Below are 12172 nucleotides of genomic sequence, written 5' to 3' on the forward strand. Positions count from 1 at the left end.
GACCTGCAACGGATTGTCACAAAACTATACTTTCTTTCCATTATCGAACAGCGGAGCAAGTACCGATGCAGTTATATGGTTTATTATCGAAAAACTAATGAACTATAAAACGAAATTAATGAAATAGACCCCTGAGTTTGGAAACCGATATTAAGAAAACGTAGGCGCAAAAAAATTTGAAATTTGGACCATTTATAGACTCACTAATACTCTATTCGGTGCTAAAATTTCAGTTAGGTTGGTTATCCCATTTTTTTGTTATTAATGAACATGTTGGAAAAATCATGGCTTTCTGCCTACAAAATTGATTACGAGTTAAAGTGAGAGGTATCAATTTTGTAGACAGAAAACCGTGATTTTTTCAACATTTTCATTAATAACTAAAAAATGGGATAACCAAATTAACTGAAATTTTAGCACACAATAGAGTAATAGTGAGGCTACATATGGTCTAAATTTCAAATTTTTTCCTAAATGCCATTTTACAAATAATTATAATGTAAAAAACAACTACTCCGCAGATTACAGCGCCGTTCAGAATTGGATTACATTTCCAACTTCTAATAAATATGTAATTAAAAAAGTCATATGCAGAATTACCAGACAATTAAGATATTTTATTGGTTATATCTTATCCACAATAATTTTACAAAGTTGTGATCAAATATTTTTAAACAAAAATTAACCTCCAAATGGTGACATAAGTCAGAAAGACTCCATAAGGAATGTCTAAATACTTCACCCCTACTATTCGAAGGTATCATGTACAATTTTACAGTGGTGTGAAGTGGATTCAGGTAATCTTAATGATGTTGAAAATGTTGAATAAGACTGTTATAGAAAGTGACCATGATGCCGCCTCAGATGCATCTTAGTCGAAGATAGAAGAGGAAAACGCTGAAATTTATAGAAATATAGATAGAAATGAAAGAAAATGAGAACACTTTAGCACTTTATAGTAAGAAAATAGATTCAAAAACTCAAAAAAGCCAACAACAATTGTTACGACCCCTGCTCGCGAGTTATTTACTTGCTAGGTTTATGTTATAACAATACAGAAAAAGTCAACACTAAAAGCTGAAAACTACATAGAAATAAGGATGTAGACGGTACAGGAAGAGATATTTTCAGGTTGGTTATGAGCAAAAAAATAATTGCAGCATGCATTACTGGTTTGCCTGCGACAATCCCGAAGACAGAGCAACGAGAGCGCTTGGTAAAAGTTCTGACAGTACAGGTTGAATCAGTGAAGAGAAATTCAAAATCCCTTAGATAGGAAAAGTCTAGCAAATGACTTAGTTATACCTCATCTGGAAAGAAAATAATGGAATCATAGAATTTCAGAGAGTCCTAAAAACCCGAGAAGAAAATATAAATACGGATGAAACTGTAGAAAAAAGGTTTATTGCTGCCTATGCCTTTCAAAAGTGACCAGAAAATCGAAATATTTATGTTTTCAATGAAAAAGGTAATTCGTTTGGAATGTTCCCAAAATCTTTGGTTAGAGCGCTTGTCAAGAAAACACTGAATTAATTTCTTTTAAGGCACTTATGTCACGCTTTATTTTATTAGTTCAATTCACTTCAATAGAACTTCTATCATTTATTGTATATTTTTGCTCAGTAATCAAGTAATGGTATCTTAAGCAGTTTTGTTAATTTGCAAGGTACTCTTTGAAATAATAATATATTATGAAAAATTATACAATTATGATTTATTTACATTATAAATTCATTCAAATTATTATTTAAAACGTTTATATTTTATATCTTTAGAAGTAATGTCTTCCCACTTTTCAAATTACTTATTTTTTCTTAAGAACTCAACATCACCATCATTGTGATAAATTTCCCTGTCGCTAATAATTACGAATTGATAAAATAATTCACTGCTTCCAGGAAACCTGATTATTCTAATGTTTATTAGAAACAAAAATATAGTATTGGCCTTCCCAGAAACTGCATTTCTGTCTAAGGAAAGGAAATAGAAGTCATTTGAAAGCTCTTTCGGAATACCTACAAAGGCCTCTTAAACTCCCATAGTATTCCACTCATCTAATTGAAATTCTGTCCCACTTGCTGCCTTCCCAATGACAGGGACCAGAAGCGAGCAGCCGCATCTAAGAAGTCCATAAAACCGTATACAATACAAACACCTCTGTGTGCGGAACCGGCCGTAACAGCTGTTGAGCGCAAACTTTATTGTTTTCGAGCTGCTGCCTTGGGATAATGGTACACGATTCCTAATGTCACCCGGCCCTAATATATCGCTTTAAAATATCAAGTGCATTCCGAACTGCTGTTACACCGACTCAGACCAGCCGTAATATGTCAGCTCTGGTGTCGATAAGCGGCGCAAAGCTTCCAGTGGCTTGAGAAGTTTTGAATTATAAGCATTAATAAAAAATGCCATTAAAATCGCAATTATACGATGAAAAATACTTAGGATGTACAAGATTTGATACAATATGTCCCCGGATAGGTGAAGCAACTATTGTAAAACAAAAGAAAATGTTGATTTTGAAAAATTGCCTTCAGATATTTAACTCTACTTATTTGTAAAACTAAATCGTTCGTGGTTTCAAATCAATAAAATCTAGTAGACCCTTAAAATTTACAAAAACTAATTTATTCATTAAAAAAACTGCCATTACGGTATGAAAAAATATTATTAACAAAGTTATAGAATATAACAAGAACATTTTGATTTCTTTTAATAAAAAATTGAGCATGTGTCCATAATTTTCTCCCATGGCCCCTTTGAGAAAAGTATTAAATTAAGCGGAATGTCAAAGTAGGTCTAGGACATACGCAATTTTTCATACTGAGAAACTTTAACATTTGGTGGTATTTTATACAGAAGGGACAACTTTCTTATGAAAAAAATTATATTCCAACCTTCCATATAGTAACTTCCATTATATTAACCTTCCAAGACTTATCGGATTTTAGAGATTTGAAGTCATGGTAGATTTTGTTTCACAACGAAGCAAAGCTGGACCTAGAAGGCCATTTCACAACACTTATTCGAGGACAAATGGTGTTAATTATGTCAAAAAATTTTAAGAAGCAGTTTTTTAAATGCTTCTAGGCCAAAATATTTTAAAATTGTATATACGTGAGCTCACAATTCAATAGTTTTCAGGATGTTGAAATTTTAAAAAGTTGTATTTTCTACAATATCTATCTCTGAAGATGTTTGCACAGAATGATAAAACTTGGGCTAAAGATTATTACTTTTTTTACCGTTACCAAACATGAATAAAAAGACCACGCACTAATTAGGTACATTAAAAAGTGGTTTCGGTGAAAATTACAAATTGTTGAGGTTACTAGTTATTTTTGGCCTCTGGAATAAATTTCCGATCATAAAAACTCCGGCAGATGGTTTGTTTTTGGCCAGTTTTACTCCTTTTTTTTAGCAATTAAGACTCGTGTGTAAATGGAATAAGAACGCAATACGGATAGCCAAGTGACCCATTTGCAGGGAGTGTAAAGCCCATAAACATACTGTTACGCCACTCGCCCCATTAACCCCCCGCCAACCGGCCAAAAACTTGCCCCAAGAGGGGTTAAACGTCTATATAAACTATTGCACTGGCCATAACTATTTCATCACCCATTTTCAAGGGATTAACAGGGGTGGAAAAACAGGCATTTGAAGATTTTGGATGAATAGATTTGGCCACTGATATACAAAAAGCGTTTTCATTCGTTTAAAAAGTGATTTTGGCGCGTTTGAGTGGTTGGAGAGGAACGAGATAGCGTGACAACACAGGTGGAGGAAAACCGGTCGGTGTCGGTGGAACAGATCGGAGACGCGTGTAACCCCATTTGGGGTTGGTTCTTGGCTATTGGGAGGGGGACGGGTAGGGAGGAGGTATTGGGGTGCAGATGGCGTGGCAATATGTTGGTGGGATTTCTCTCCCTTGAAAATTTTTCGAACACTTGATAGTGTCAAAAACGTTTGAAATTACTTCTAAAGGTAAATTTGAAATTACATGATTATATTTAACTTTTTCTGACGAAGTTTTGGCTAATGCGCCTCTATTTGACTAAACCAAATTTCCAGTTTTGTTATCCAAAACGGTGGTAATTTAATTATTGTAAAGATTTTATTGTCAACATTGACAGTTTGATTAATCAATTCATTTGTGTCATTCATTTTGAATTATTTAAAAGTAGTTAAGAATTTAGTTTATTTTTGAAATTAAGAGTAGGTTAATATTATGTGTAGCAACCTTACCACAAGAATAAACATACTTCAATTTTATTTTTAAAGATTTCGATTCTTCTTTCTTCACTCTTCCGATAAATTGAATTCTTCTTTCTTACTTTCTTCAAATTGGAAAATTTTGATACCGTTTCTGAAAATTTAGTTTCGCTTCTTTTTCTTCTACTTTTATTTCTTCAACTTATTTTTCTTTTAAATGCCTGAAATCCTTTTTAAATTTGCTGTGATCATAGTCGGGGTCACCAGTTTATGAAGGCCTTACTATTTCTTCTTGTTATATTTATACTTGCTTTAAATTAAATATGATTATCTTCTTAAAAGGTTTATTTTATAAAAATACAATCCAATGTTATATGGCTTTGTAAATGTATGTATGTATTATTCAAGGATATATTTTTGTTATTTTAATTTTATTTACAACATTTCCTTAACTACCACCCAAATATCATACGCTGTCCTGATCCATTTCTTTGGGACTCTAGACGTAGATCTTGAGATTTAAGTAGCAGGCTACCACTACAGTTTTCAAATTAATTATTTTTTTTCTACCGACGGATTGATAGTTTTAAGTTCCTTCGGATGAAGTGTCATTGCACACTTGCTTAACAAGTGGATCTATTCGAGCATTTTTGTTCTTTTTCATAAAAAAAAAATAAGTTTGGATGTTTGAAAGCGAAGGCCTTTAAGGTAGCTTGCTTGGAAGCAAAAAAAATTAATTAAATTTCTTATTAAAAAGATTACTGGTCTTAAAAAATTTTCTTGTACCATTTTTTAAGATAATTCTGTTATATTTTTAGATTCTTAACTAAAACATAACTTCCGTGTCGCTAGGGATATCTAAAACAGGCTTTTATTTTTTGCTGTACGTTTTTTTACTGAAAGGTTTTGATATAATGGAGATATTTAATGAAAAATCACTTTATTTACAGCAAAAAGGTATACATTTTTATTGCATGCCTGTAAAATTTATAATTTCTACTGCTGTTGTCAATTTAGGCTTATGCCTTGAGAAAATTCATCATTTTCTATCATATAGTTTGAAGTTGATATTTACAGATTCAAAATCAAATGTCAACAATATTGGATTATAGTGTTGACCAAATTTAGCAATGCCTGATTAAGTAATAAGAACAACCTTGTATATTTTAATTTTAGATGAATTTCCTTCCTTCGAATTGTCTTCCGTGTAGCTGTTAAGTTTACAATAAAACCATTGCTGTTTTGCCATAGGGGATATTAATGTTGAATAATTTAATAATTATAATATTCATACACTTTGCTTTAACTCTAGTTCTACAATACATATAATTTAGTTTAGGAGTAACAATTTATAGGTATAAGTTCGTACGATATTTGTTGAGAGAATTCCAAGAAGACTCCTACGCAACTTTCTTGGAATTAACCACATTCAATACTCGCGGTCCCTGCCGCGGTAAATTGTTACAGTAGAATTATGTCTCAACAAATATTGTACGGACTATATATATTCCTCTTTTGCATGAAATTTCTTGATTAAATTCTTATTAGAAATATATTTATTTAAATCAAAATGAAATGGTCATATAAAAAATAACATTTCTGATTTTCAAGCTTTAAATTATTTACTTGCTAGACCGTTTTGTCACATTTTTATTTTGAATTATTGAAATTGTTTGATATATGATCAATTAATTTTGTATGTACGTAAGCTGTAGGGTCACCGCCATCTTGAGAGTCAATTCGAATAACAATTTATCAAAGAACCTGAAAATATCACCTTGGACAGGCCGACAATTTTGGGACCATCGAGTTGTTAAGATAGATCGGCTAAACACAAGATTATGACAATATTAAAGATTGACGAGTTATAGTGATATTTTTATTATAAGGCTAAGTAATTATTGTATTAATTCATTTTCGTAAAGCGCAAGGTAACTGGTCAAAAATGTACCTATTTATCTTTTTAAGGGTATTTTGTATAAAACATTCTAGGTATATCTTCTCATAAACAGCAAATTATTTTCAATCTAATGTCCTCGACTGTTGGCGTGACAATTTTTTGAATAGGTGGTAGTAGTAGGTAATAACTGTATTTACAAGAAACCCTTATCGTATGTACTATATTCTATGTGGTTTTGACCTTATCTTGTGCTGGTTTTGTCAAAAAAATATCGAAGTGATACTGTAAATAGTATTTTGTTTATCATCATATAAATATGTATTATAATAAAATATTACATACATATCTTTTGATCAGTGTAATGTTTTGAATTTAAAGGGGCTTTTTACCATTGTTCAATCCGTAAGCTTTTGAACTATAATGTTGAAGAAAATCTGTTGGGCTTTTTATGGATCGTAAGCTGTATTTACATATGTATTTACTAATATTGTAAAATAAAGCTTAACTTATTTTGTGTATATCTTGTTTTATTTTATGAACTAATAGGCGTACAACGTATTAAGTTATTTATTTATAAAAAGTTAATTAAATTATCATAGAACTAGTAATATGTTGATTAAAATACACTGAAAGAAGTAACAACATATCAAAATGACAATTTTATGAAAGATTAATCACATTTTCGTTTTTTGTCCAAATATAGTCATTATTAATACGTTATATTATGAGAATGCGATTATTAAAAAAATATCTACTTACAAATGACACAAATTTCTTAAATCTGTCTCAGCTAAATGTAACTTTACAAAATATTTCCAATGTTATTTGTAATTTTAACAACCGATATTTTACAAATAGATCAAGAACTTTACTATACTTTTTTTCCTCGTGATAGTGAACATAAAACTGATTAAATTATTGTATTGTATTGTATTCATTTAAAAAGTGAAAACCATAAAATGGAACTGATTAATTGAGAAATGTAAAAGACATTCCTTGGAAAATCTAACATAACTTTAACATTTTGTATCTCGGATTATTAGAGTAGAAATCTTGTCGTTCGGAAAGCAAACCGATTAATGACAAAAATCTGTAATGGATCGATTTGATCGAATTTTAATCATTGTCATCTAATTATTTCTATGTTATATAACCTCAAAATTTAGACAGTTCATTGGTTCGTTCATTGCATGATCAGCATGATAAATAATAATAAACTTGCCTATTTTAATAAAAGTTATAAGAGAATATGCTTCTATATTACATTTTTATGAAGGATCCAATTCCGCAATTGAATTTAAATTGAAATTAACATGAACTTTAATATTGCAAAATCTGCTTTTGTTAAGACAAATGATCATGGATCCACTTTTTGACGCACGTATCTTCCTTCGTCTCGTGTCGTAAGGATTAAAAAAAAAGTCTATGTGATTGAGGTTAGGACACCAGGGAGGTTCGCTACAGGTCCACTTCATCCAATTCAAAGCAAACTATTCCAAACCACATCTTTAGGTATAGTCTTTCCGAAGTCAGTTGAACACGTATGATAGCAATAAAATTTAATGAGTTTCATGGGCGTTTAAATTTTTGTTTCGCTTCCTCTTTACGCCATAACACCTTGTTTAATAACACGAAAAATTGTGGACACTGATGGACACTGAAACTTTAGTTAATTTATAATTTCATTATCTGATTTTTCATTTTCTTCCTTTTTTAAACAATCGTAAATATTAAAAGTGGGACGCTGACATTGAACATGTAAATCTTTATTTTTAAATTCTAGATCTGTTTCATCAACAACCCGTGCTATTAATTCTATATTGTCTATCAGTATTTCGTTTCCGTTTCAAAAGGTCTCCAAAATGAACGATGATAGAAGGTGCCTATAATAAATTAAAATTACCTGAATCACACCAAATTCAGCATTGCTGCACTGCACTGCTAGGCAATTTGTCGACAACTGATATTTATGGCTGGTCGCCCAGTCCGACTGTGTTTGTTTGCCGTTTTCCCGCGCGTTATTCAAATATTTTAATGCAAGTTGTTGCGTAGGGACCGAACCTGATACAGCTTTTTGGACTTCAATTGAGATCGGGATGACTATACCTTTGTTAAAACACTGCGCGATTCTCAACTTATATAGTCGGTTATGCGCTGCTCATGTCCACTGAAATCAAACCAATGCAATCACAATGGTTTGTTAGATTCTGCTCATATGTGCACACTATCGACCGATAGCGGTGTAGGATTTGATTTGGACGCACGACGTATAGTTTAGCTGAACTCACAGCGTTGATAATTAACTATAGCAACAATTTAATTGACACAAAAATGTCTGAAGGTATCAAATAACTTCCTGAAATGTCGGAAATATACCCAAAATGTCAGTTGGTTCGCACGAACTCATTTTATCGGCCTGGACTCATCAACGGAATAGGTAAAGCTGATTTCTTAATAAAAATGAAATTAAACAATGTTCTTCGACATCAAAAATCCTGGCAAACAAAGGATATCAACCTCACATACAACATTTTCAATTGTTGATATTGCGGTTAAAACTGCTCTATGGGCCAAACTAGCACTGAATTATACCAGCAATGTCTAGTACTTAGATTGTAATTAATAATCTATATATAAAGATGTAGTGGAACTGTTAAATAATAATAAATGTCTGTATTTTCGTTGTTCTTACATCACCCTTTACAAAGGACAACACGTAAGGGTAGTCACTATAGAAGGACCTTACCAGATAGATCTTAGCAAGATTACATTATTTAACAATTTCATTATGCTATGTTTCTAGCCTCTATCTACCTAAATCTGAAAAGTCGATGCCCCACTATTCAGTTTCCTTATTTGTATTGTATGGACTATAGTCTGAAGATTATTAAATCCAAGGTGAAAAATTAACACATCTCTGATAGAAGAGGGTGAATAAATAATTGCAAAAAAATTAAGGAAGTTGAATTCCCGTTGAAAATTAAAGTCGTCCCTTATCTGAAAAAAAAATATATATTCGCCCTTCTCTACGGAATTATGGCTCTTTATTTGTACTTTTTCTAGCATCGAATTGAAATCTTCTGATTAGTTTCTTGATCATCCCCTTCGGTTGCGTAACTTTTTTCCTTTCGTCAATATGGTCATTTAAAAACATTTTTTATATATCTATCTTGACTTTTATTAAAACAAGTTTGACTTGCCTTTTTGGTCGTAAATGTAATAGATTTTGAGCAAAATTATATTACGATACACCTCCTTATTGTCAGATAGTTGATAAATTGTTAATAACACAGCCCTTAAAAAAGTGGGAGGTCCTTAAGACAAGACTACCTATTTTTTTTTGGTTATCACTGAATCTGAATTTGATATCCGTTTGACTTGATCAGGTCTGGCTTAAGGTCAGTTCAAGGTCAAATATACAGAATCAATTTCCAACGACGTAAACCTACATATATATACGTTTATTCATTCTTTGAAATTGATCTTGGACTGACCTTAACCTAGACTTGATCGGATCAAACGGACACCGCATTCCGATTCAGCGACCCCAAAATCATATGTTTCATAGTCTTGTCTTTCGGACCTCCCACTTTTTTTTGTGGGTCTGTGTATTTCTTACTATTATTGCCGGATCTTTGGCTGTTCTTTTTGTGTAAAGTTAGTTTATTTATATCAATATGTAGAACTACACTAACGTCAAAATGACCGATATCACGTGTTCTATCTATTACTATGACCTATTTTATTTATTTTACTAAAAAATCTAATAACATTTGCAGAAAAAATAATAGAAAACATCAAATTTATTTCAAATAAATTAAGCTGTTTAAAAATGTATTTTAAATAAATATTGGTCATATAAAAAAGTTTAATTATTTGTAAGAGTGGATATTTCTACCCTACGCAAGTGATGGAAAAAATAAAGAAATAATTCCGTAAATGTTAGATAATAGCAAAAATGTACGAAATTTAATTTTTGTAGCATTGCTCATATTTAAGGGGAAAAAATTTAAAACTAACTTTTCATCTCCTCGTTTAAATAGTCCTGTAGCCAGGGGGGTCGCAATTTCCTCCTTCATTTAGATGGAGTTACCCAAGTGTTTTTTGTGTATTTTGAGCTGCAGAACACGAATTTTTTGGGTAGAAGTTTGCCCGGATGTCGATAAGTCTTTTATTAGCAAAATACTGAAAACTTAGTTTTTGGCAAAATAAAATAANCCATAGTCTTGTCTTTCGGACCTCCCACTTTTTTTTGTGGGTCTGTGTATTTCTTACTATTATTGCCGGATCTTTGGCTGTTCTTTTTGTGTAAAGTTAGTTTATTTATATCAATATGTAGAACTACACTAACGTCAAAATGACCGATATCACGTGTTCTATCTATTACTATGACCTATTTTATTTATTTTACTAAAAAATCTAATAACATTTGCAGAAAAAATAATAGAAAACATCAAATTTATTTCAAATAAATTAAGCTGTTTAAAAATGTATTTTAAATAAATATTGGTCATATAAAAAAGTTTAATTATTTGTAAGAGTGGATATTTCTACCCTACGCAAGTGATGGAAAAAATAAAGAAATAATTCCGTAAATGTTAGATAATAGCAAAAATGTACGAAATTTAATTTTTGTAGCATTGCTCATATTTAAGGGGAAAAAATTTAAAACTAACTTTTCATCTCCTCGTTTAAATAGTCCTGTAGCCAGGGGGGTCGCAATTTCCTCCTTCATTTAGATGGAGTTACCCAAGTGTTTTTTGTGTATTTTGAGCTGCAGAACACGAATTTTTTGGGTAGAAGTTTGCCCGGATGTCGATAAGTCTTTTATTAGCAAAATACTGAAAACTTAGTTTTTGGCAAAATAAAATAATAATTTTAATTATTGTAATTGCAAATTTTAATTAAATTGTTAATGTTTCGTTCAGTTTTCATCGTTTGTTTGGTTTAGAAATGAAGAGTACACGTCAAGATCGTGTATTAAACGCCTGTAAGAAGGCAACCGATCTCTTACATACATTTTAAGAAGAAAATGTGTCTTGCAATTTTTTTGTTAAACGCATAGTTTTCGAGATAAACGCCGTTAAAAACTCGAAAAATACGATTTTTGCGATTTTCAATCGTTAATAACTTTTGAATAGGTATTGTAATTCTGCTGACGGCGTTTGAAAGTTCATGTTAAATACTACAAATTATGAGTAATTGCAGTGTGAAAATTTGTTTATTTCACTGTTATTTGAAGCTATAAACAAATAGCGATTGAGCGTTCAGAAGGATGCGCCGCCATGTAATTGCGCCAATATTTACGAATGCTGCCGCGAATATTCAGCTTTATTACCTAAAACATTAACATTTAAGGAACTAAAGGTTGATAAAAGATATAACTGTAAGGTTACCTTAGCGAAGAAACTTAAGTTATTTTTTAAAAAAGCAGTACGAGAAAACTTTTCAAATAAAGACGCTAAGAAATTAATATTTTTGTCTTATGTAATATTATTTACACATTGTAAAAAATATGTATAAGATTTTTTACTGATATTCATATTCGCAAAATATTCGCATGAATTTGCGACTGCGAATATTCGTTACATCACTAATAAATACAAAGATACCTTATCATCATTTTATCTTAGACAATTTTATCCGGCAGTTAAGATTGTTTGTAAGGCCAAATTGTTGTAAGAATGAAAACTGACATATTTGCCTATCGGTTTTACAACTCTGAAATCAATTTCAATTAATTTATACATTTAAATCTTATTTACATTTCATAATTTCATAAGCCCGTAAATCCGGAACAAATAAAGATCGACCTCACTATTGAATATTTTAGAATTAAATCTACATATTTTATGTCTACTACATTTGAACATAATGATACAGAACACTTTGTATACATAGGTACGCTTCACAGCTTTCGAAATACGGTTTTCCTCGATCTAACTACGCCACTGCTTGAATACCAAATAAAGAAATAACCGGAGAAAGCAAAAATAATGTTGGGCAACAGTGAACATTTTAGCACCAAATGCAGGCCTACTTAATTTTAATTAAACACCA

Source organism: Anoplophora glabripennis, unplaced genomic scaffold (assembly GCF_000390285.2).
Source record: "Anoplophora glabripennis isolate ALB-LARVAE unplaced genomic scaffold, Agla_2.0 scaffold555, whole genome shotgun sequence".
Classification (NCBI taxonomy): Eukaryota; Metazoa; Arthropoda; class Insecta; order Coleoptera; family Cerambycidae; genus Anoplophora; species Anoplophora glabripennis.